The sequence below is a fragment of the Narcine bancroftii genome, unplaced genomic scaffold, assembly GCF_036971445.1.
Source record: "Narcine bancroftii isolate sNarBan1 unplaced genomic scaffold, sNarBan1.hap1 Scaffold_165, whole genome shotgun sequence".
NCBI classification, from domain to species: Eukaryota; Metazoa; Chordata; class Chondrichthyes; order Torpediniformes; family Narcinidae; genus Narcine; species Narcine bancroftii.
In genome coordinates, this window is record NW_027211900.1 from 110,108 (window position 1) to 135,120 (window position 25,013).

Consider the following 25,013-nt stretch of genomic DNA (forward strand, 5'->3'; position numbering starts at 1 on the left):
AAGCTCCAGTGTGATTTGGATAAATTGGGGGACTGGGTAGATACATGGCAAATGTACTACAATGTGGATAAATGTGAGGTTATCCACTTTGGTAATACAAACCAGAGGGCAGATTACTTTTGAATGGCAATAGATTGGGAGATGGGGAAGTGCAGAGAGACCTAGGGGTTCTTGTGCACCAGTCACTGAAGGCGAGCATGCAGGCGGTTAAAAAGGCAAATGGTATGTTGGCCTTCATATCAAGAGGATTTGAGTATAGGAATAAGGATACCTTACTGCAGTTGTACAGAGCCCTGGTGAGACCACTCCTTGAGTATTGTGTGCAGGTTTGGTCGCCTTATCTGAGGAAGGATGTTTTTGCAATGGAGGGAGTGCAAAGGCAATTCACCAGGCTGATACCTGGAATGACAGGAATAACTTCTGAGGAAAGATTGCACAATTTGCGATTGTACTCTCTGGAGTTTAGAAGATTGAGAGGGGATCTCATAGAGACATATAAAATTCTGGCAGGACTGGACAGAATGGATGGGAAGGGATATTTCCAACGGTGGGGGAGTCCAGAACCCGGGGCCATGGTTCGAGGATAATAGGCAAACCATTTAGAACCGAGATGAGGAGGAATTTCTTTACCCAGAGGGTGGTGAATCTGTGGAATTCATTGCCACAGAGGGCAGTAGAGGCAGGTTCATTGAATATATTTAAGAGGGAATTGGATATTTTTCTTCAGTATAAGGGAATTCGGGGTTACGGAGAGAAGGCGGTGACGGGGTACTGAACTTTAAAGTCAGCCATGATCTCATTGAATGGCGGAGATGGCTCGAAGGGCCTAATGACCTACTCCTGCTCCGATCTTCTATGTTTCTGTTTCTGCCCTGTTGCCCATTTTCCCCAATCTTCCCCCCCACAGTTCTACACTGCTCCCTACTGTGCCTCTCTGTTCCTCATTCTTCCCCTCTTCCCCATAGTTCTTCACAGTTCCCCACTGTTCCATAGTGTTGACATTGTTCCCCATTGTTCTCCATGGGTCCATAGTGTTCCCCATCATTTCCTAATCTGCTTCCCACTGTTCCCCACAGTTCCCCAGTTCTCCATTTGAACCCCCTGCTCCACACTGTTCCCTATTTTTCCCCACTATTCTGCATCTGTTCCACCCTGCTCCCCACTGTTCTCCAGCTGTCCCCATTCCACATTTATCCCACTATTCCCCAACTATTCTCCACTAATCCCGACTTTTCCCTTCTGTTCCCAGCTGTTCCCCATCTGTTACCAACATTTGTCCACTGTTACTCGCTTGTTCTCCACTGTTCGACACCTGTTCTCCACTGTGCCCCACTATGCCCCTCTGTTCCCCACTGCTCCTCATTCTTCCCCCTGTTGAGAAACAGCTGGGGAACAGAGGGGCAGAGTGGAGAACAGAGGGGAAAAGTGGGGAACTGTGGGGAATAGTCAGGAACAGGTGTGAACCACTGGGGAACAGAGGTATATATGGGGAACAGATGGGGAACAGTGGAGAACATTGGGAAAAATGGGCAACAGTGCAGAACAGTTGATGGGGAACAGTGGGTTAAATGGGGAACAGAGGGCAAAAGTGGGGAACAGTGGGAATAATGCAGAACAGTGGGGAAAAGTAGGGAACAGAATGGAACCGGGGGGACAGCTGGAGACCAGTGTGGAACCGTGGGTAACACTGTAGAACAATGGGGATCGGAGGGGAATAGTGGGGAGCGGGGGGGGGATCAATGAGGAAAGGAGAACAGTGGGGAACAATGTTCTGCACTGTTCCCCAACGTACCCCATGGTTCCTCATTGTTGACCAGCAGAAGCTCATCTGTTTTCCAACTGTGCCCCACTTTTCCACACTGTTTCCCACAGTATTCCACTGTTCACCATCCATTCCCCACCATGAAATATAAAGTGTTCACAATTCTTACTCTGGAGACAAAGTTTTGAAGAACAGGTGCATATTTATTTCGAGTCTGCAGAGTCGGGTGTCCCTGGTCTGGGGACATACCGGAAGTTCAGAATCATCACTCTTTTGTACAGTCCCGCGCTCAACATCACCCCACCTTCATTTACCTTCTTCCAATCAGAATCCCAATACATTATAACATTCTCCTTCTCCCTTCCATCAATCCAGGTATCACTCAGTTCTTCCCTCTTCATACATTGCATGTTCATGTCTCTATGAGGCAAGCGCAGTACGAGCTATAGACTACCTTAGGTCACTGTACCAACCTGAACCAGTTCCTTGCATCCTTGGGGCTTGAGATAAGAAGGGGCCCACTGGCTAGTACTGTCTACTCTCAAGCTCTTATCTACATACTTTGCATTCCATCATTTTTCACAGAATGGTGCGAGCTTAATCACATTCAACTGTTTTTCACAATTCCTCCTTTTTTCTCTTTATCATGTATTTCTGATTAAACTGCATTATTGTTCACCTTTTGTTTCCTCAAATTGTAACATGAGTTGAATTTGTCGTTGTTCATCTGCCATGGGATTTTTTAATACCACCTGCTTCGCTCCAATAGCTGAGCAAATGGATCTCGTGATAAAACATCGTAGGATGGCTGATCCAATCAATAAGCCCACTAGAATCATTCAACCAGATATAGCAAAGTTCATTAACTATGGCCGCCAACCTCCGAATTTCCAATCTCCCCATGTCCAATCACCTCCTTTTTCATATTTATCTCTAGTCTCCTTGATCTTCTCTCTACACTTTTTAATATGGACCTCCAAATCCGAGATATTAGCTGATTCATCCGGGATGTATGTGTAACATTCAGAACCAATTAAAGCACAAGTCCCCCCTCTCTCTGCCAAGGGCCATGCATTTTTGGAGGACTGTGAGTTGCATGGTGGCCATTTCTGTATTTATTGCCCGGACTTGGGATTGGACTTCCCCAAGTACCAGGTTCGTATTATTTACTAGTTCATCTAGGGTGGCTGCTATTCTTGAATCTCAACCGCACTTTGTGCAGCTCCATATGTTGGGAAAAACCTCCACATGAGACGATCTCCTTCAGTCACCCTTTTGCTTTTCCCATGGGACAAGCCTAGCACAGGTAGCTGGTTAAGTTAACGGACATGGGGAATTAAGTAAGCCAGGTAACAACATCCACTCCAACCTTTAGGTGTACAGGTCAATATAAATCCTTTTGTCTGATTCCAACATTCCTTTTCTCCGGGTAACCATGAATAAATTTTACGTCCACACACCCAATATGTGCCCTTTACCGGGTGCGGGATTCACAGTCATGTGACGGTCCAATTCTTCATGAAATTGTAAACTCCTAGTTGGTTTCTCAAAAGGAAGCAACTCTCCAGACTGAGGAGTTTGTGACTTTGTTGGTTTTGGTCGTATCGACCACCCTTTGTATTTATCTTCAGTGGTTGGATCACTGTTGCTGGGCAAGGTCTATATATCAAATAATTTGTGTAGGGAGAGAGGGATTGCTACTAAGGGGACTCCTGACTTGCCATGGTGTGGTATTTTCGCAGAAACCCAACAATCTGTTTGATTTTGGTTCTTAGCATAGTTAGTACATAGAGAGATAAAATAATTTTTAGGTTCATCACGCAAAGTTATGATATGTATAAGTCAAATTGAAATAGTAAGCGGAAAAGTTTCATTATTGTAGTTTTCTTTTCTGTTCCTTTTTACTCCTCTTTCCTTCCTTCTGTGGCTGGTGGTGGGAACACAGGTCCCTTTATTCTTTTTTTCAAGTTTTTTTTCTTCACACTTTGAGTCATATTCACCAAAATACCCACAAACGTTTCCCTCTAGAATATATAGTGTCATTTTGTTCCCCTTTTCCCCCCTCCCTTCCCTCCCTCCTTCCCACCCCCCTCCCCACCCACTAAACATTCAACATATACAATGCAATAAACCCATTAAACAATGTCATCACACAATGAAATAGACAAGAAAATTGTGTAATCTACTTTTACACACTGGGTCAGTTCATTTCGTCTACTTCTCATTCTGTCATTTTAAGGGGTGGTGGTCCGCGGTAGGACCTCTCTGTTGTTTTCCATGTACGGTTCCCAAATTTGTTCGAATACTGTGATGTTATTTCTTAAATTATATGTTATTTTTCCAATGGAATACATTTATTCATTTCCATGTACCATTGCTGTATTCTCAGGCAATCTTCTGATTTCCAGGTTGACATTGTATATTTTCTTGCTACAGCTAAGGCTATCATAATAAATCTTTTTTGCGCTTCATCCAAATCGAGGCCACGTTCTTTACTTCTTATATTACTTAGAAGAAAGATCTCTGGATTTTTTGATATGTTATTTTTTGTGATTTTATTTAATACCTGATTTAGATCTTCCCAAAACTTTTCCACTTTCTCACATGCCCAAATTGAAATCTACTGTTGTTCCCGTTTCCTTCTTACAGCGAAAACATCTATCTGATACTGTTGGGGCCCATTAATTTAACTTTCAGCATGTGTCCACCCCTTTTCCTTTGTTCAGTCTGATTTTTCTGTGGTCAATAGTACTAGATATGGTCTGTTCCACCGGGGCTGAAGCTTTTCTTCTTTCCATGAATTGATCAGGACCCAGTCACCAGCATTCACAGAGTGGATAGGGAAATCCAGAGGTGGGCTCTGCACCAGCAGAACCTTAGCTTTTAAATCTGCAAGAGAACGAGAGACTGCCAGTAAATAATTCTTTAAAAACACATCATTATTTTTGACTGTAGGTATTCCTTCTATCTGCCCCAAATATGGGAGTCCAAATAACATCTCGTAAGGGGATATTTTAATGTTTTGTCATGGGGCTGTCCGAATTCTGAGAAGAGTTATTGGTAAGCACTTGGTCCAGGGTAATTTAGTCTCTTCTTTTAGTTATGTAATTTGCATTTTTAAAGTGGCATTCATTTGTTCCACTCTGGATGCCTTGGAGTATGCAGCTTCCATTTTATCCCTAAGGTTTCACAGACCAGGCTGTAAATTTTAGAAGCGAAGTGCTTTCCCCGATCTGAATTGATGGATTCGGCTATTCCATATCGGGGTACAATTTTTTCCAGAATTATATGCTTGTTCAGTGGCATTGACGGTGGGGAACGCTTCAACCCATCTCGTGAAATGGTCCACTACTGCTAGTAGAAATTTCCATCGCTGGACCTTAGGGAGTTTGGTGAAATCCACTTGTATCCGCTGAAATGGCCAGATTGCTAAAGGTGGTCCTCCTCCAGGCATAGCTTTCATAACTTTCTTATTAACCTTTAAACAGATCACACAGCGGTTCACTGCCTGTCTTGCTAGGATATAGACTCCTCTGCAGGCATAAGTTTGTAAGAATGCATCACACAGTGCTTGCACTCCCCAGTGGGAGCCTGAGTGTAGTTCTCCTAGTATCTGCTGGGTGATTTCTTTATTTAACAATTGTCTTCCATTGGGGAGCCACCATTTTCTGTCTTCTTTGCTCCCATCTATTCCATTTTTTTCTTCTTCAGGGAGGGAAAAGATAAGACCTTCTTCAGCCCTTCTCTGAGAGGTATCAGAGCCATCAGGTGGATGTACTTTTCCTGATCGTGCCGCTTGTTGGGTCAGTTCATCAGCCATCCGATTTCCTCGTGCTTTTGGTGAGTTTCCCTTCTGATGACCTGGTACATGTACTGTGGCAATTCTTTCTGGTTTGATTAATGTTTCCAAAGTCTTTTCAGTTAGTTGCTCATGAGCCAGTTCTTTTCCTCTTGTTGTTATCATCCCTCGTTCTTTCCAAATTTTCCTAAATGTGTGTACCACTCCAAATGCATATTTCAAATCTGTATATATGTACCTTCCTGCCCTCCCAACAGTTCCCACAAGTCCCCAGAGTTCCCCATCAGTTCCCTATCTGTTCTAAACTGTTTTCCACTGTTCTTCACCTATTCCACACCTGTTCTCCACTGTTCCGCCTGCTGTTTCCCACCAGTTCCCCACTTTTCACCACTGTTCACCATGGTCCCCCACTGTTCCCCTCATTTTCCAATCTGTTCCCCACTTTTCTGCACTGTTCTCCCATTCTTCACAGTTCGCTATCTGTTCCCCACTGCTCCCCACTATTCCCCTCTGTTGCCCACTATTCCGCAGAGATCTCCACTGTTCCCCATCCCTTCCTTCCATTCCTCAATTTTCCCCACTTCTGCCCTCCATAGTACAGTTCCCCAACTTTTTTACATGTTCCCCACTGTCACACACTTTTTACCACTGTTCCCCACATTCTCCAATGTTCGCCAAATGTTCCCCACTTGTCTCCACTGTTACTCTCTGTTCCCCACTGTTACTCATTCTTCCCCACTGTTCCCCACTGTTCTGCAGTTTTGCCCAATTCTCCACTTTTTTCTTATCTGTTCCCCCTGCTCCTTTGGCTCCCCTCTGTTCTGCAGTGTTCCCCACGCTTCCCACTTTTTCCAATCCATATCCCCTGCTCCCTTTGGTTCCACTCTATTGTGCAGTGCTCCTCACGATTCCCCATTTTTCCAACCTGTACACCATGCTCCCTTTGGTTCCCCTCTGTCCTGCAGTGTTCCCCATGGTTCCCCACTTTTTCCAATATTTTCCCCCTGCTCCCTTTGGTTCCCCACTCTTCTGCATTTTTCCACACGGTTCCCCACTTTTTCCAATCCCTTCCACCTGCTCCCTTGGTTCCCCTCTGTTCTGCAGTGTTCCCCATGGTTCCCCAATTTTTCCAATGTATACCTCCTGCTCCCTTTGTTTCCTCACTCTTCTGTATTTTTCCACACTTTTCCCCACTTTTTCCACTCTGTTTTCCCCGCTCCCTTTGGTTCCCCACTGTTCTGCAGAACACCCCACGATTCCCCACTTTTTCCAATCTGTTCCCCCTGCTCCGTTTGGTTCTCCTTTATTCTGCAGTGTTCCCCACGGTTCCCCACTGTTCCCAGTTGTTCCCCCTGCTCCCTTTGGTTCCGCAGTGTTCTGCAGTTTACCCAACGGTTACCCACTTTTTCCAAACCGTTCCCCCTGCTCCCTTTGGTTCCCCTCTGTCCTGCATTTTCCCCCACAGTTCCCCACTTTTCCAATCCGTTCCCCTTGCTCCCTTTAGTTCCCCTCTGTACTGCAGTGCTCCCCACGGTTCCCCACATTTTCCAATCCGTTCTCCCTGGTCCCTTTGGTTTCCCACTGTTCTGCATTTTTCCACACGGTTCCCCGATTTTTCCAATCTGTTCCCATGCTCCATTTGCTTCCCCTCTTTTCTGCAATATTCCCCACTGTTCCCCACTTTTTGCAATCTGTTCCCCCTGGTCCCTTTGGTTCCCCACTGTTCTGAAGTTTTCGCCAACGGTTCCCCACTTTTTCCAACCTGTACCTCCTATTCCCTTTGGTTCCCCTCTGTCCTGCAGTGTTCCCCACGGTTCCACACTTTTTCCAATCTGTTCGCCGTGCTCTCTTTGGTTCCTCTCTCTTTTACAGTGTTCCCCACAGTTCCCCACTTTTTCCAATCTGTTCCCCCTGCTCCCTTTGGTTCCCCTCCGTCCTGCACTGTCCTCCATGGTTTCCCAATTTTTCCAATCTCTTCCCCGTGCTCCTTTGGTTCCCCTCTGTTGTGCAGTGTTGCGAACGGTTCCCCACTTTTTCCAATCCGTTCACCCTGCTCCCGTTGTTTCTCCACTCTTCTGCATTTTCCACACCGTTCCCCACTTTTTCCAATCTGTTCCCCCTTCTCCTTGGGCTCCCCTCTGTTCTGCAGTTTTCCCCACAGTTTCCACTTTTTCCAATCTGTTCCCCCTGCTCCCGTTGGTTCCCCTCTATTCTGCAGTTTTCTATACAGTTCCCCACATTTTCCAATCCGTTACCCCTGCTCCCTTTGGTTCCCCTCTGTTCTGCAGTGTTCTCCACGGTCCACGACTTTTTCCAATCTGTTCCTCCTGCTCCCTTTAGTTCCCCACTGTTCTGCATTTTTCCACACAGTTCCCCACATTTCCAATCCGTTCCACCTGCTCCCTTGGTTCCTCTCTGTTTTACAGTGATCCCCACAGTTCCCCACTTTTTCCAAACCGTTCCCCCTGCTCCCTTTGGTTCCCCTCTGTCCTGCAGTGTTGCCCACGGTTACCCACTTTTTTCCAATCCATTCCGCCTGCTCCCTTTGGTTCCCCTCTGTCCTGCATTTTCCCCCACAGTTCCCCACTTTTCCAATCCGTTCCCCTTGCTCCCTTTAGTTTCCCTCTGTACTGAAGTGCTCCCCACGGTTCCCCACATTTTCCAATCCATTCTCCCTGCTCCCTTTGGTTTCCCACTGTTCTGCATTTTTCCACACGGTTCCCCGATTTTTCAATCTGTTCCCATGCACCATTTGCTTCCCCTCTTTTCTGCAATATTCCCCACTGTTCCCCACTTTTTGCAATCTGTTCCCCCTGCTCCCTTTGGTTCCCCACTGTTCTGAAGTGTTCGCCAACGGTTCCCCACTTTTTCCAACCTGTACCTCCTATTCCCTGTGGTTCCCCTCTGTCCTGCAGTGTTCCCCACGGTTCCACACTTTTTCCAATCTGTTCGCCGTGCTCTCTTTGGTTCCTCTCTGTTTTACAGTGTTCCCCACAGTTCCCCACTTTTTCCAATCTGTTCCCCCTGCTCCCTTTGGTTCCCCTCCGTCCTGCACTGTCCTCCATGGTTTCCCAATTTTTCCAATCTCTTCCCCGTGCTCCTTTGGTTCCCCTCTGTTGTGCAGTGTTGCGAACGGTTCACCACTTTTTCCAATCCGTTCACACTGCTCCCGTTGTTTCTCCACTCTTCTGCATTTTCCACACCGTTCCCCACTTTTTCCAATCTGTTCCCCCTTCTCCTTGGGCTCCCCTCTGTTCTGCAGTTTTCCCCACAGTTTCCACTTTTTCCAATCTGTTCCCCCTGCTCCCGTTGGTTCCCCTCTATTCTGCAGTTTTCTATACAGTTCCCCACATTTTCCAATTCGTTACCCCTGCTCCCTTTGGTTCCCCTCTGTTCTGCAGTGTTCTCCACGGTCCACGACTTTTTCCAATCTGTTCCTCCTGCTCCCTTTGGTTCCCCACTGTTCTGCATTTTTCCACACAGTTCCCCACATTTCCAATCCGTTCCACCGGCTCCCTTGGTTCCTCTCTGATTTACAGTGTTCCCCACAGTTCCCCACTTTTTCCAATCTGTTCCCCCTGCTCACTTTGGTTCGCCTCCGTCCTGCACTGTCCTCCATGGTTTCCCAATTTTTCCAATCTCTTCCCCGTGCTCCTTTGGTTCCCCTCTGTTGTGCAATGTTGCGAACGGGTCCCCACTTTTTCCAATCCGTTCACCCTGCTCCCGTTGTTTCTCCACTCTTCTGCATTTTCCACACCGTTCCCCACTTTTTCCAATCTGTTCCCCCTTCTCCTTGGGCTCCCCTCTGTCCTGCATTTTCCCCCACAGTTCCCCATTTTTCCAATCCGTTCCCCTTGCTCCCTTTAGTTCCCCTCTGTACTGCAGTGCTCCCCACTGTTCCCCACTTTTTGCAATCTGTTCCCCCTGCTCCCTTTGGTTCCCCACTGTTCTGCAGTGTTCGCCAACGGTTCCCCACTTTTTCCAACCTGTACCTCCTATTCCCTTTGGTTCCCCTCTGTCCTGAAGTGTTCCCCACGGTTCCACACTTTTTCCAATTTGTTCGCCGTGCTCTCTTTGGTTCCTCTCTGTTTTACAGTGTTCCCCACAGTTCCCCACTTTTTCCAATCTGTTCCCCCTGCTCCCTTTGGTTCCCCTCCATCCTGCACTGTCCTCCATGGTTTCCCAATTTTTCCAATCTCTTCCCCGTGCTCCTTTGGTTCCCCTCTGTTCTGCAGTGTTCCCCACGGTTCCCCTTTTTTTCTAATCAGTTGCCCTTGCTCCTTTGGTTCCCCTCTGTTCTGCAGTGTTCCCCACGGTTCTTCACATTTTTTCCAATCTGTTCCCCTTCTCCCTTTTTTTCCCCTCTGTTCTGCAGTGTTCTCCACGGTTCCCCATTTTTTCCAATCTGTTCCCCCTGCTCCTTTGGTTCCACTCACCTCTGCAGTTTCCACACAGTTGCCCACTTTTTCCAATCTGTTCCAGGTGCTCCCTTTTTTTTCCTCACTCTTCTGCATTTTCCACACCGTTCCCCACTTTTTCCAATCTGTTCCCCCTGCTCCATTTGTTTCCTCACTCTTCTGCATTTTCCACACAGTTCCCCACTTTTTCCAATCCGTTCCCCCGGCTCTCTTGGTTCCCCTCTATTCTGCAGTGTTCCCCACGGTTCCCCACTTTTCCGAGTTCTTCCCTCTGCTCACTTTGGGTCCTCTCTGTTCTGCAGTGTTCCCCATGGTTCTCCACATTTTTTCCAATCTGTTCCCATGCTCCCTTTTTTTCCCCTCTGTTCTGCTGTGTTCCAGACAGTTCCCCAATTTTTTCCAATCTGTTAACCCTGCGCCTTTGGTTCCCCTCTGTTCTACAGTGTTCCCCACAGTTCCCCACTTTTCAATGTATACCCCCAGCTCCCTTTGTTTCCTCACTCTTCTGCATTTTCCACACTGTTCCCCACTTTTTCCAATCTTTTTCCCCCGCTCCCTTTGGTTCCCCTCTGTTCTGCAGTTTCCCCACGGTTCTCCACATTTTTTCCAATCTGTTCCCCCTGCACCCTTTGGTTCCCCTCTTTTCTGCAGTGTTTCCCAGGATTCCCCACTTTTTCCAATCTGTTCTCCCTGCTCCCTTTGGTTCCCATCTGTCCTGCAGTGTTCCCCACGGCTCCACTCTTTTTCCAATCTGTTCGCCGTGCTCTCTTTGGTTCCCCTCTGTTCTACAGTGTTCCCCACAGTCCCCCACTTTTTCCAATCTGTTCCCCATGCTCCGTTTGGTTCTCCTTTATTCTGCAGTGTTCCCCACGGTTCCCCACTTTTCCGAGCTGTTCCCTCTGCTCCCTTTGGTTCCGCAGTGTTCTGCAGTGTTCCCCACGGTTACCCACTTTTTCCAAACCGTTCCCCCTGCTCCCTTTGGTTCCCCTCTGTCCTGCAGTGTTCCCCACGGTTACCCACTTTTTCCAATCCATTCCCCCTGCTCCCTTTGGTTCCCCTCTGTCCTGCATTTTCCCCCATATTTCCCCACTTTTCCAATCTGTTCTCCCTGCTCCCTTTGGTTCCCCTCTGTCCTGCAGTGTTCCCCACGGCTCCACACTTTTTCCAATCTGTTCGCCGTGCTCTCTTTGGTTCCCCTCTGTTCTACAGTGTTCCCCACTGTTCCCCACTTTTTCCAATCTGTTCCCCCTGCTCCCTTTGGTTCCCCTCCGTCCTGCACTGTCCTCCATGGTTTCCCAATTTTAACAATCTCTTCCCCGTGCTCCTTTGGTTCCCCTCTGTTGTGCAGTGTTCCGAACGGTTCCCCACTTTTTCCATACCGTTCCTCCTGCTTCCTTTGATTCCTCTCTGTTCTGCAGTGTTCCACATGTTCCCCACTTTTTCCAATCCGTTCACCCTGCTCCCGTTGTTTCTCCACTCTTCTGCAATTTTCCCCACAGTTTCCACTTTTTCCAATCTGTTCCTCCTGCTCCCTTTGGTTCCCCACTCTTCTGCATTTTTCCACACTGCTCCCCACTTTTTCCACTCTGTTTTCCCCGCTCCCTCTGGTTCCCCACTGTTCTGCAGTATTCCCCACTTCTCCACTATTTTCCAATTTGTTCGCCATGATCGCTTTGGTTCCTCTCTGTCTGCAGTGTTGTTCACAGTTCCCCACTTTATCCAATCCGTTCCCCCTGCTCCCTTTGTTTCCCCTCTGTCCTGCAATGTTCTCCACGGTTCCCCACTTTTTCCAATCCATTCCCCCTACTCCTTTTGGTTGCCCACTGTTCTGCAGAACTCCCCACGATTCCCCACTTTTTCCACTCTGTTCCCCCTGCTCCGTTTGGTTCTCCTTTGTTCTGCAGTGTTCCCCACGATTCCCCAATTTTTCGAGCTGTTCCCCCTGCTCCCTTTCGTTCCGCAGTGTTCTGCAGTGTTCCCCACGGTTACCCACTTTTTCCGAACCGTTCCCCCTGCTCCCTTTGGTTCCCCTCTGTCCTGCAGTGTTTCCCACGGTTACCCACATTTTCCAATCCATTCCCCCTGCTCCCTTTGGTTCCCCTCTGTCCTGCATTTTCCCCAACAGTCCCCCACTTTTCCAATCCGTTCCCCTTGCTCCCTTTAGTTCCCCTCTGTACTGCAGTGCTCCCCACTGTTCCCCACATTTTCCAATCCGTTCTCCCTGCTCCCTTTGGTTTCCCACTGTTCTGCATTTTTCCACACGGTTCCCCGATTTTTCCAATCTGTTCCCATGCTCCATTTGCTTCCCCTCTTTTCTGCAATATTCCCCACTGTTCCCCACTTTTTGCAATCTGTTCCCCCTGCTCCCTTTGGTTCCCCACTCTTTTGCAGTGTTCGCCAACGGTTCCCCACTTTTTCCAACCTGTACCTCCTGTTCCCTTTGGTTCCCCTCTGTCCTGCAGTGTTCCCCACGGTTCCACACTTTTTCCAATCTGTTCGCCGTGCTCTCTTTGGTTCCTCTCTTTTTTACAGTGTTCCCCACAGTTCCCCACTTTTTCCAATCTGTTCCCCCTGCTCCCTTTGGTTCCCCTCCGTCCTGCACTGTCCTCCTTGGTTTCCCAATTTTTCCAATCTCTTCCCCGTGCTCCTTTGGTTCCCCTCTGTTGTGCAGTGTTCCGAACGGTTCCCCACTTTTTCCAATCCGTTCCCCCTGCTTCCTTTGATTCCCCTCTGTTCTGCAGTGTTCCACACTGTTCCCCACTTCTTCCAATCCGTTCACCCTGCTCCCGTTGTTTCTCGACTCTTCTGCATTTTCCACACCGTTCCCCACTTTTTCCAATCTGTTCCCCCTTCTCCTTGGGCTCCCCTCTGTTCTGCAGTTTTTCCCACAGTTTCCACTTTTTCCAATCTGTTCCTCCTGCTCCCGTTGGTTCCCCTCTATTCTGCATTTTTCCACACAGTTCCCCACATTTTCCAACCCGTTCCTCCTGCTCCCTTGGTTCCCCTCTGTTCTGCAGTGTTCCCCACGGTTACCCATTTTTTCCACTCCGTTCCCCCTGCTCCCTTTGGTTCCCCACTGTTCTGTACATTTCCACATAATCCCCCAATTTTTCCAATCTGTACCCCGTACTCCATTCGGTTCCCATCTGTTCTGCAGTGTTCCCCACGGTTCCCCTCTTTTTCTAATCAGTTGCCCTTGCTCCTCTGGTTCCCTTCTGTTCTGCAGTGTTCCCCACGGTTCTTCACATTTTTTCCAATCTGTTCCCCTTCTCCCTTTTTTTCCCCTCTGTTCTGCAGTGTTCTCCACGGTTCCCCACTTTTTTCCAATCTGTTCCCCCTGCTCCTTAGGTTCCCCTCACTTCTGCAGTTTCCACACCGTTCCCCACTTTTTCCAATCTGTTCCCCCGCTCCCTTTGTTTCCTCACTCTTCTGCATTTTCCACACTGTTGCCCACATTTTCCAATCTGTTTCCCCCGCTCCCTTTGGTTCTCAACTGTTCTGCAGTGTTCCCCACTTCTACACTATTTTCCAATTTGTTCGCCGTGCTCGCTTTGGTTCCTCTCTGTATGCAGTGTTCTTCACAGTTCCCCACTTTTTCCAATCCGTTCTCCCTGCTCTCTCGGTTCCCCTCTATTCTGCAGTGTTCCCCACGGTTCCCCACTTTTCCGAGTTCTTCCCCCTGCTCCCTTTGAGTCCTCTCTGTTCTGCAGTGTTCCCCATGGTTCTCCACATTTTTTCCAATCTGTTCCCATGCTCCCTTTTTTTCCCCTCTGTTCTGCTGTGTTCCAGACAGTTCCCCAATTTTTTCAAAACTGTTTCCCCTGCGCCTTTGGTTCCCCTCTGTTCTGCCGTGTTCCAAACACTTCCCCACTTTTTACAATCCGTTCACCTTGCTTCCGTTGTTTCTCCACTCTTCTGCATTTTTCCACACCGTTCCCCACTTTTTCCAATCTGTTCATCCTGCTCCCATTGGTTCCCCTCTATTCTGCAGTGTTCCCCACGGTTCCCCACTTTTCCGAGTTCTTCCCTCTGCTCACTTTGGGTCCTCTCTGTTCTGCAGTGTTCCCCATGGTTCTCCACATTTTTTCCAATCTGTTCCCATGCTCCCTTTTTTTCCCCTCTGTTCTGCTGTGTTCCAGACAGTTCCCCAATTTTTTCCAATCTGTTAACCCTGCGCCTTTGGTTCCCCTCTGTTCTACAGTGTTCCCCACAGTTCCCCACTTTTCCAATGTATACCCCCAGCTCCCTTTGTTTCCTCACTCTTCTGCATTTTCCACACTGTTCCCCACTTTTTCCAATCTGTTCATCCTGCTCCCATTGGTTCCCCTCTGTTCTGCATTGTTCTCCACAGTTCCCCATTTTTTCCAATCCGTTCCCCCTGTGCCCTTTCTTTCCCCTCTGTCCTGCATTGTCCTTCGCGAATCCCCACTTTTTCCAATCCGTTCCACCTGCTCCCTTGGTTCCCCTCTGTTCTGCAGTGTTCCCCACGGTTCCGCAATTTTTCCAATGTTTACCCACTGCTCCCTTTGTTTCCTCACTCTTCTGCATTTTTCCACACTGTTCCCCACTTTTTCCAATCTGTTCCCCCCGCTCCCTTTGGTTCCCCACTGTTCTGCAGTATCCCCACTTTTCCACTATTTTCGAATTTGTTCGCCGTGATCGCTTTGGTTCCTCTCTTTCTGCAGTGTTCTTCATAGTTCCCCACTTTATCCAATCCGTTCCCCCTGCTCCCTTTGGTTCCCCTCTGTCCTGCAGTGTTCCCCACTTCTCAACTTCTTTCCGATATGCTCGCCGTGCTCCATTTCGTTCCCCTCTGTTCTGCAGTGTTTCCCACGGTTCCCCACTTTTTCCAATCCGTTCCCGCTGATCCCTTTGGTTCCCCACTGTTTTGCAGTGTTCGCCACGGTTCTGCACTTTTTTCAATCTGTTCCCCATGCTCAGTTTAGTTCCCCTCTATTCTGCAGTGTTCCCCAAGGTTGCACACTTTTTCGAATCTGTTCACCCTGCTCCCTTTGTTTCCCCTCTGTCCTGCAGTGTTCCCCACGTTTCCCCACTTTTTCCAATCAGTTTGCCCTGCTCCCTTTGTTTCCCCTCTGTCCTGCAATGTTCTCCACGGTTCCCCACTTTTACCAATCCATTCCCCCTGCTCCTTTTGGTTCCCCACTGTTCTGCAGAACTCCCCACGATTCCCCACTTTTTCCAATCTGTTCCCCCTGCTCCGTTTGGTTCTCCTTTATTCTGCAGTGTTCCCCACGGTTCCCCACTTTTTCCAAACCGTTCCCCCTGCTCCCTTTGGTTCCCCTCTGTCTTGCAGTGTTCCCCACGGTTACCCACTTTTTCCAATCCATTCCCCCTGCTCCCTTTGGTTCCGCAGTGTTCTGCAGTGTTCCCCACGGTTACCCACTTTTTCCAAACCTTTCCCCCTGCACCCTTTGGTTCCCCTCTGTCCTGCATTGTTCCCCACGGTTCTTCACATTTTTTCCAATCTGTTCCCCTTCTCCCTTTTTTTCCCCTCTGTTCTGCAGCGTTCTCCACGGTTCCCCACTTTTTTCCAATCTGTTCCCCCTGCTACTTTGGTTCCACTCACTTCTGCAGTTTCCACACCGTTGCCCACTTTTTCCAATCTGTTCCCGCTGCTCTCTTTTTTTTCCTCACTCTTCTGCATTTTCCACACCGTTCCCCACTTTTTCCAATCTGTTCCCCCTGCTCCCTTTGTTTCCTCACTCTTCTGCATTTTCCACACAGTTCCCCACTTTTTCCAATCCGTTCCCCCTGCTCTCTTGGTTCCCCTCTATTCTGCAGTGTTCCCCACGGTTCCCCACTTTTCCGAGTTCTTCCCTCTGCTCACTTTGGGTCCTCTCTGTTCTGCAGTGTTCCCCATGGTTCTCCATTTTTTTTCCAATCTGTTCCCATGCTCCCTTTTTTTCCCCTCTTTTCTGTTGTGTTCCAGACACTTCCCCAATTTTTTCCAATTTGTTAACCCTGCGCCTTTGGTTCCCCTCTGTTCTGCAGTTTTCCCACGTTTCTCCACATTTTTTCAAATCTGCTCCCTCTGATCCCTTTGGTTCCCCTCTTTTCTGCAGTGTTCCCCAAGATTCCCCACTTTTTCCAATCTGTTCTCCCTGCTCCCTTTGGTTCCCCTCTGTCCTGCAGTGTTCGCCATGGCTCCACACTTTTTACAATCTGTTCACCGTGCTCTCTTTGGTTCCCCTCCGTTCTACAGTGTTCCCCACAGTTCCCCACTTTTTCCAATATATACCCCCAGCTCCCTTTGTTTCCTCACTCTTCTGCATTTTCCACACTGTTCCCCACTTTTTCCAATCTTTTTCCCCCGCTCCCTTTGGTTCCCCTCTGTTCTGCAGTTTACCCACGGTTTTCCACATTTTTTCCAATCTGTTCCCCCTGCACCCTTTGGTTCCCCTCTTTTCTGCAGTGTTTCCCAGGATTCCCCACTTTTTCCAATCTGTTCTCCCTGCTCCCTTTGGTTCCCATCTGTCCTGCAGTGTTCCCCACGGCTCCACACTTTTTCCAATCTGTTCGCCGTGCTCTCTTTGGTTCCCCACTGTTCTACAGTGTTCCCCACAGTCCCCCACTTTTTCCAATCTGTTCCCCCTGCTCCCTTTGGTTCCCCTCCGTCCTGCACTGTCCTCCATTGTTTCCCAATTTTTCCAATCTCTTCCCCGTGCTCATTTGGTTCCCCTCTGTTGTGCTGTGTTCCTAACGGTTCCCCACTTTTTCCAATCCGTTCCCCCTGCTTCCTTTGTTTCCCCTCTGTTCTGCAGTGTTCCAAACACTTCCCCACTTTTTCCATTCCGTTCACCCTGCTCCCGTTGTTTCTCCACTCTTCTGCATTTTTCCACACCGTTCCCCACTTTTTCCAATCTGTTCGCCCTGCTCACATTGTTTCCCCTCTGTTCTGCAGTGTTCCCCACAGTTCCCCACTTTTTCCTATCCGTTCCCCCTGTGCCCTTTCTTTCCCCTCTGTCCTGCATTGTCCTTCGCGATTCCCCACTCTTTCCAATCCGTTCCACCTGCTCCCTTGGTTCCCCTCTGTTCTGCAGTGTTCCCCACGGTTCCGCAATTTTTCCAATGTATACCCCCTGCTCCCTTTGTTTCCTCACTCTTCTGCATTTTTCCACACTGTTCCCCACTTTTTCCAATCTGTTCCCCCTGCTACCTTTGGTTCCCCTCCATCCTGCACTGTCCTCCATGGTTTCCCAATTTTTCCACTCTCTTTCCCGTGCTCCTTTGCTTCCTCTCTGTTCTGCAGTGTTCCTAACGGTTCCCCACTTTTTCCAATCCGTGCCCCCTGCTTCCTTTGATTCCCATCTGTTCTGCAGTGTTCCACACTGTTCCCCACTTTTTCCAATCCGTTCACCCTGCTCCTGTTGTTTCTCCACTCTTCTGCATTTTCCACACTGTTCCCCACTTTTTCCAATCTGTTTCCCCCTGCTCCCTTTGTTTCCTCACTCTTCTGCATTTTTCCACACTGTTCCCCACTTTTTCCAATCCGTTCCACCTGCTCCCTTGGTTCCCCTCTGTTCTGCAGTGTTCCCCACGGTTACCCATTTTTTCCACTCCGTTCCCCCTGCTCCCTTTGGTTCCCCACTGTTCTGTACATTTCCACATAATCCCCCAATTTTTCCAATCTGTACCCCGTACTCCATTCGGTTCCCATCTGTTCTGCAGTGTTCCCCACGGATCCCCTCTTTTTCTAATCAGTTGCCCTTGCTCCTCTGGTTCCCTTCTGTTCTGCAGTGTTCCCCACGGTTCTTCACATTTTTTCCAATCTGTTCCCCTTCTCCCTTTTTTTCCCCTCTGTTCTGCAGTGTTCTCCACGGTTCCCCACTTTTTTCCAATCTGTTCCCCCTGCTCCTTTGGTTCCCCTCACTTCTGCAGTTTCCACACCGTTCCCCACTTTTTCCAATCTGTTCCCCCTGCTCCGTTTTTTTTCCTCACTCTTCTGCATTTTCCACACCGTTCCCCACTTTTTCCAATCTGTTCCCCCCGCTCCCTTTGGTTCTCCACTGTTCTGCAGTGTTTCCCACTTCTCCACTATTTTCCAATTTGTTCGCCGTGCTCGCTTTGGTTCCTCTCGTTCTGCAGTGTTCTTCACAGTTCCCCACTTTTTCCAATCCGTTCCCCCTGCTCTCTCGGTTCCCCTCTATTCTGCAGTGTTACCCACGGTTCCCCACTTTTCCGAGTTCTTCCCTCTGCTCCCTTTGAGTCCTCTCTGTTCTGCAGTGTTCCCCATGGTTCTCCACATTTTTTCCAATCTGTTCCCATTCTCCCTTTTTTTCCCCTCTGTTCTGCTGTGTTCCAGACAGTTCCCCAATTTTTTCAAATGTGTTCCCCCTGCGCGTTTGGTTCCCCTCTGTTCTGCTGTGTTCCAAACACTTCCCCACTTTTTCCAATCCGTTCACCCTGCTCCCGTTGTTTCTCCACTCTTCTGCATTTTTCCACACCGTTCCCCACTTTTTCCAATCTGTTCACCCTGCTCCCATTGGTTCCCCTCTGTTCTGCAGTGTTCCCCACAGTTCCCCACTTTTTCCAATCCGTTCCTCCTGTGCCCTTTCTTTCCCCTCTGTCCTGCATTGTCCTTCGCGAATCCCCACTTTTTCAAATCCGTTCCACCTGCTCCCTTGGTTCCCCTCTGTTCTGCAGTGTTCCCCACGGTTCCGCATTTTTTCCAATGTATACCCACTGCTCCCTTTGTTTCCTCACTCTTCTGCATTTTTCCACACTGTTCCCCACTTTTTCCAATCTGTTCCCCCCCGCTCCCTTTGGTTCCCCACTGTTCTGCAGTATTCCCCACTTTTCCACTATTTTCGAATTTGTTCGCCGTGATCGCTTTGGTTCCTCTCTTTCTGCAGTGTTCTTCACAGTTCCCCACTTTATCCAATCCGTTCCCCCTGCTCCCTTTGGTTCCCCTCTGTCCTGCAGTGTTCCCCACTTCTCAACTTCTTTCCGATATGCTCGCCGTGCTCCATTTCGTTCCCCTCTGTTCTGCAGTGTTTCCCACGGTTCCCCACTTTTTCCAATCCATTCCCGCTGATCCCTTTGGTTCCCCACTGTTTTGCAGTGTTCGCCATGGTTCTGCACTTTTTCCAATCTGTTCCCCATGCTCCGTTTAGTTCCCCTCTATTCTACAGTGTTCCCCAAGGTTGCACACTTTTTCGAATCTGTTCACCCTACTCCCTTTGTTTCCCCTCTGTCCTGCAGTGTTCCCCACGTTTCCCCACTTTTTACAATCAGTTCGCCCTGCTCCCTTTGTTTGCCCTCTATCCTGCAATGTTCTCCACGGATCCCCACTTTTTCCAATCCATTCCCCCTGCTCCTTTTGGTTCCCCACTGTTCTGCAGAACTCCCCACGATTCCCCACTTTTTCCAATCTGTTCCCCCTGCTCCGTTTGGTTCTCCTTTATTCTGCAGTGTTCCCCACGTTTCCCCACTTTTTCCAAACCGTTCCCCCTGCTCCCTTTGGTTCCCCTCTGTCCTGCAGTGTTCCCCACGGTTACCCACTTTTTCCAATCCATTCCCCCTGTTCCCTTTGGTTCCCCTCTGTCCTGCAGTGTTCCCCACGGTTCCACACTTTTTCCAATCTGTTCGCCGTGCTCTGTTTGGTTCCTCTCTTTTTTACAGTGTTCCCCACAGTTTCCCACTTTTTCCAATCTGTTCCCCCTGCTCCCTTTGGTTCCCCTCCGTCCTGCACTGTCCTCCATGGTTTCCCAATTTTTCCAATCTCTTCCCCCTGCTTCCTTTGATTCCCCTCTGTTCTGCAGTGTTCCACACTGTTCCCCACTTTTTCCAATCCGTTCACCCTGCTCCCGTTGTTTCTCCACTCTTCTGCATTTTCCACACCGTTCCACACTTTTTCCATTCTGTTCCCCCTTCTTCTTGGGCTCCCCTCTGTTCTGCAGTTTTCCCCACAGTTTCCACTTTTTCCAATCTGTTCCCCCTGCTCCCGTTGGTTCCCCTCTATTCTGCAGTTTTCTATACAGTTCCCCACATTTTCCAATCCGTTCTCCCTGCTCCCTTTGGTTTCCCACTGTTCTGCAATTTCCACACGGTTCCCCGATTTTTCCAATCTGTTCCCATGCTCCATTTGCTTCCCCTCTTTTCTGCAATATTCCCCACTGTTCCCCACTTTTTGCGATCTGTTCCCCCTGCTCCCTTTGGTTCCCCACTGTTCTGCAGTTTTCGCCAACGGTTCCCCACTTTTTCCAACCTGTACCTCCTATTCCCTTTGGTTCCCCTCTGTCCTGAAGTGTTCCCCACGGTTCCACACTTTTTCCAATCTGTTCGCCGTGCTCTCTTTGGTTCCTCTCTGCTTTAGAGTGTTCCCCACAGTTCCCCACTTTTTCCAATCTGTTCCCCCTGCTCCCTTTGGTTCCCCTCCGTCCTGCACTGTCCTCCATGGTTTCCCAATTTTTCCAATCTCTTCCCCGTGCTCCTTTGGTTCCCTTCTGTTGTGCAGTGTTCCGAACGGTTCCCCACTTTTTCCAATCCGTGCCCCCTGCTTCCTTTGATTCCCATCTGTTCTGCAGTGTTCCACACTGTTCCCCACTTTTTCCAATCCGTTCACCCTGCTCCTGTTGTTTCTCCACTCTTCTGCATTTTCCACACCGTTCCCCACTTTTTCCAATCTGTTCCCCCTTCTCCTTGGGCTCCCCTCTGTTCTGCAGTTTTCCCCACAGTTTCCACTTTTTCCAATCTGTTCCCCCTACTCCCGTTGGTTCCCCTCTATTCTGCAGTTTTCCACACTGTTCCCCACTTTTTCCAATCTGTTTCCCCCTGCTCCCTTTGTTTCCTCACTCTTCTGCATTTTTCCACACTGTTCCCCACTTTTTCCAATCCGTTCCACCTGCTCCCTTGGTTCCCCTCTGTTCTGCAGTGTTCCCCACGGTTACCCATTTTTTCCACTCCGTTCCCCCTGCTCCCTTTGGTTCCCCACTGTTCTGTACATTTCCACATAATCCCCCAATTTTTCCAATCTGTACCCCGTACTCCATTCGGTTCCCATCTGTTCTGCAGTGTTCCCCACGGATCCCCTCTTTTTCTAATCAGTTGCCCTTGCTCCTCTGGTTCCCTTCTGTTCTGCAGTGTTCCCCACGGTTCTTCACATTTTTTCCAATCTGTTCCCCTTCTCCCTTTTTTTCCCCTCTGTTCTGCAGTGTTCTCCACGGTTCCCCACTTTTTTCCAATCTGTTCCCCCTGCTCCTTTGGTTCCCCTCACTTCTGCAGTTTCCACACCGTTCCCCACTTTTTCCAATCTGTTCCCCCTGCTCCCTTTTTTTTCCTCACTCTTCTGCATTTTCCACACCGTTCCCCACTTTTTCCAATCTGTTCCCCCTGCTCCCTTTGTTTCCTCACTCTTCTGCATTTTCCACACTGTTCCCCACTTTTTCCAATCTGTTTCCCCCGCTCCTTTTGGTTCTCCACTGTTCTGCAGTGTTTCCCACTTCTCCACTATTTTCCAATTTGTTCGCCGTGCTCGCTTTGGTTCCTCTCTGTCTGCAGTGTTCTTCACAGTTCCCCACTTTTTCAATCCGTTCCCCCTGCTCTCTCGGTTCCCCTCTATTCTGCAGTGTTACCCACGGTTCCCCACTTTTACGAGTTCTTCCCTCTGCTCCCTTTGAGTCCTCTCTGTTCTGCAGTGTTCCCCATGGTTCTCCACATTTTTTCCAATCTGTTCCCCCGCTCCCTTTGTTTCCTCACTCTTCTGCATTTTCCACACTGGTGCCCACTTTTTCCAATCTGTTTCCCCCGCTCCCTTTGGTTCTCAACTGTTCTGCAGTGTTCCCCACTTCTACACTATTTTCCAATTTGTTCGCCGTGCTCGCTTTGGTTCCTCTCTGTATGCAGTGTTCTTCACAGTTCCCCACTTTTTCCAATCCGTTCTCCCTGCTCTCTCGGTTCCCCTCTATTCTGCAGTGTTCCCCACGGTTCCCCACTTTTCCGAGTTCTTCCCCCTGCTCCCTTTGAGTCCTCTCTGTTCTGCAGTGTTCCCCATGGTTCTCCACATTTTTTCCAATCTGTTCCCATGCTCCCTTTTTTTCCCCTCTGTTCTGCTGTGTTCCAGACAGTTCCCCAATTTTTTCAAAACTGTTTCCCCTGCGCCTTTGGTTCCCCTCTGTTCTGCCGTGTTCCAAACACTTCCCCACTTTTTACAATCCGTTCACCTTGCTTCCGTTGTTTCTCCACTCTTCTGCATTTTTCCACACCGTTCCCCACTTTTTCCAATCTGTTCATCCTGCTCCCATTGGTTCCCCTCTGTTCTGCATTGTTCTCCACAGTTCCCCACTTTTTCCAATCCGTTCCCCCTGTGCCCTTTCTTTCCCCTCTGTCCTGCATTGTCCTTCGCGAATCCCCACTTTTTCCAATCCGTTCCACCTGCTCCCTTGGTTCCCCTCTGTTCTGCAGTGTTCCCCACGGTTCCGCAATTTTTCCAATGTATACCCACTGCTCCCTTTGTTTCCTCACTCTTCTGCATTTTTCCACACTGTTCCCCACTTTTTCCAATCTGTTCCCCCCGCTCCCTTTGGTTCCCCACTGTTCTGCAGTATCCCCACTTTTCCACTATTTTCGAATTTGTTCGCCGTGATCGCTTTGGTTCCTCTCTTTCTGCAGTGTTCTTCATAGTTCCCCACTTTATCCAATCCGTTCCCCCTGCTCCCTTTGGTTCCCCTCTGTCCTGCAGTGTTCCCCACTTCTCAACTTCTTTCCGATATGCTCGCCGTGCTCCATTTCGTTCCCCTCTGTTCTGCAGTGTTTCCCGCGGTTCCCCACTTTTTCCAATCCGTTCCCGCTGATCCCTTTGGTTCCCCACTGTTTTGCAGTGTTCGCCACGGTTCTGCACTTTTTTCAATCTGTTCCCCATGCTCAGTTTAGTTCCCCTCTATTCTGCAGTGTTCCCCAAGGTTGCACACTTTTTCGAATCTGTTCACCCTGCTCCCTTTGTTTCCCCTCTGTCCTGCAGTGTTCCCCACGTTTCCCCACTTTTTCCAATCAGGTTGCCCTGCTCCCTTTGTTTCCCCTCTGTCCTGCAATGTTCTCCACGGTTCCCCACTTTTTCCAATCCATTCCCCCTGCTCCTTTTGGTTCCCCACTGTTCTGCAGAACTCCCCACGATTCCCCACTTTTTCCAATCTGTTCCCCCTGCTCCGTTTGGTTCTCCTTTATTCTGCAGTGTTCCCCACGGTTCCCCACTTTTTCCAAACCGCTCCCCCTGCTCCCTTTGGTTCCCCTCTGTCTTGCAGTGTTCCCCACGGTTACCCACTTTTTCCAATCCATTCCCCCTGCTCCCTTTGGTTCCGCAGTGTTCTGCAGTGTTCCCCACGGTTACCCACTTTTTCCAAACCGTTCCCTCTGCACCCTTTGGTTCCCCTCTGTCCTGCATTGTTCCCCACGGTTCTTCACATTTTTTCCAATCTGTTCCCCTTCTCCCTTTTTTTCCCCTCTGTTCTGCAGCGTTCTCCACGGTTCCCCACTTTTTTCCAATCTGTTCCCCCTGCTCCTTTGGTTCCACTCACTTCTGCAGTTTCCACACCGTTTCCCACTTTTTCCAATCTGTTCCCGCTGCTCTCTTTTTTTTCCTCACTCTTCTGCATTTTCCACACCGTTCCCCACTTTTTCCAATCTGTTCCCCCTGCTCCCTTTGTTTCCTCACTCTTCTGCATTTTCCACACAGTTCCCCACTTTTTCCAATCCGTTCCCCCTGCTCTCTTGGTTCCCCTCTATTCTGCAGTGTTCCCCACTTTTCCGAGTTCTTCCCTCTGCTCACTTTGGGTCCTCTCTGTTCTGCAGTGTTCCCCATGGTTCTCCATTTTTTTTCCAATCTGTTCCCATGCTCCCTTTTTTTCCCCTCTTTTCTGTTGTGTTCCAGACAGTTCCCCAATTTTTTCCAATTTGTTAACCCTGCGCCTTTGGTTCCCCTCTGTTCTGCAGTTTCCCCACGTTTCTCCACATTTTTTCCAATCTGCTCCCTCTGATCCCTTTGGTTCCCCTCTTTTCTGCAGTGTTCCCCAAGATTCCCCACTTTTTCCAATCTGTTCTCCCTGCTCCCTTTGGTTCCCCTCTGTCCTGCAGTGTTCGCCATGGCTCCACACTTTTTACAATCTGTTCACCGTGCACTCTTTGGTTCCCCTCCGTTCTACAGTGTTCCCCACAGTTCCCCACTTTTTCCAATATATACCCCCAGCTCCCTTTGTTTCCTCACTCTTCTGCATTTTCCACACTGTTCCCCACTTTTTCCATTCTTTTTCCCCCGCTCCCTTTGGTTCCCCTCTGTTCTGCAGTTTACCCACGGTTTTCCACATTTTTTCCAATCTGTTCCCCCTGCACCCTTTGGTTCCCCTCTTTTCTGCAGTGTTTCCCAGGATTCCCCACTTTTTCCAATCTGTTCTCCCTGCTCCCTTTGGTTCCCATCTGTCCTGCAGTGTTCCCCACGGCTCCACACTTTTTCCAATCTGTTCGCCGTGCTCTCTTTGGTTCCCCACTGTTCTACAGTGTTCCCCACAGTCCCCCACTTTTTCCAATCTGTTCCCCCTACTCCCTTTGGTTCCCCTCCGTCCTGCACTGTCCTCCATTGTTTCCCAATTTTTCCAATCTCTTCCCCGTGCTCATTTGGTTCCCCTCTGTTGTGCTGTGTTCCTAACGGTTCCCCACTTTTTCCAATCCGTTCCCCCTGCTTCCTTTGTTTCCCCTCTGTTCTGCAGTGTTCCAAACACTTCCCCACTTTTTCCATTCCGTTCACCCTGCTCCCGTTGTTTCTCCACTCTTCTGCATTTTTCCACACCGTTCCCCACTTTTTCCAATCTGTTCGCCCTGCTCACATTGTTTCCCCTCTGTTCTGCAGTGTTCCCCACAGTTCCCCACTTTTTCCTATCCGTTCCCCCTGTGCCCTTTCTTTCCCCTCTGTCCTGCATTGTCCTTCGCGATTCCCCACTCTTTCCAATCCGTTCCACCTCCTCCCTTGGTTCCCCTCTGTTTTGCAGTGTTCCCCACGGTTCCGCAATTTTTCCAATGTATACCC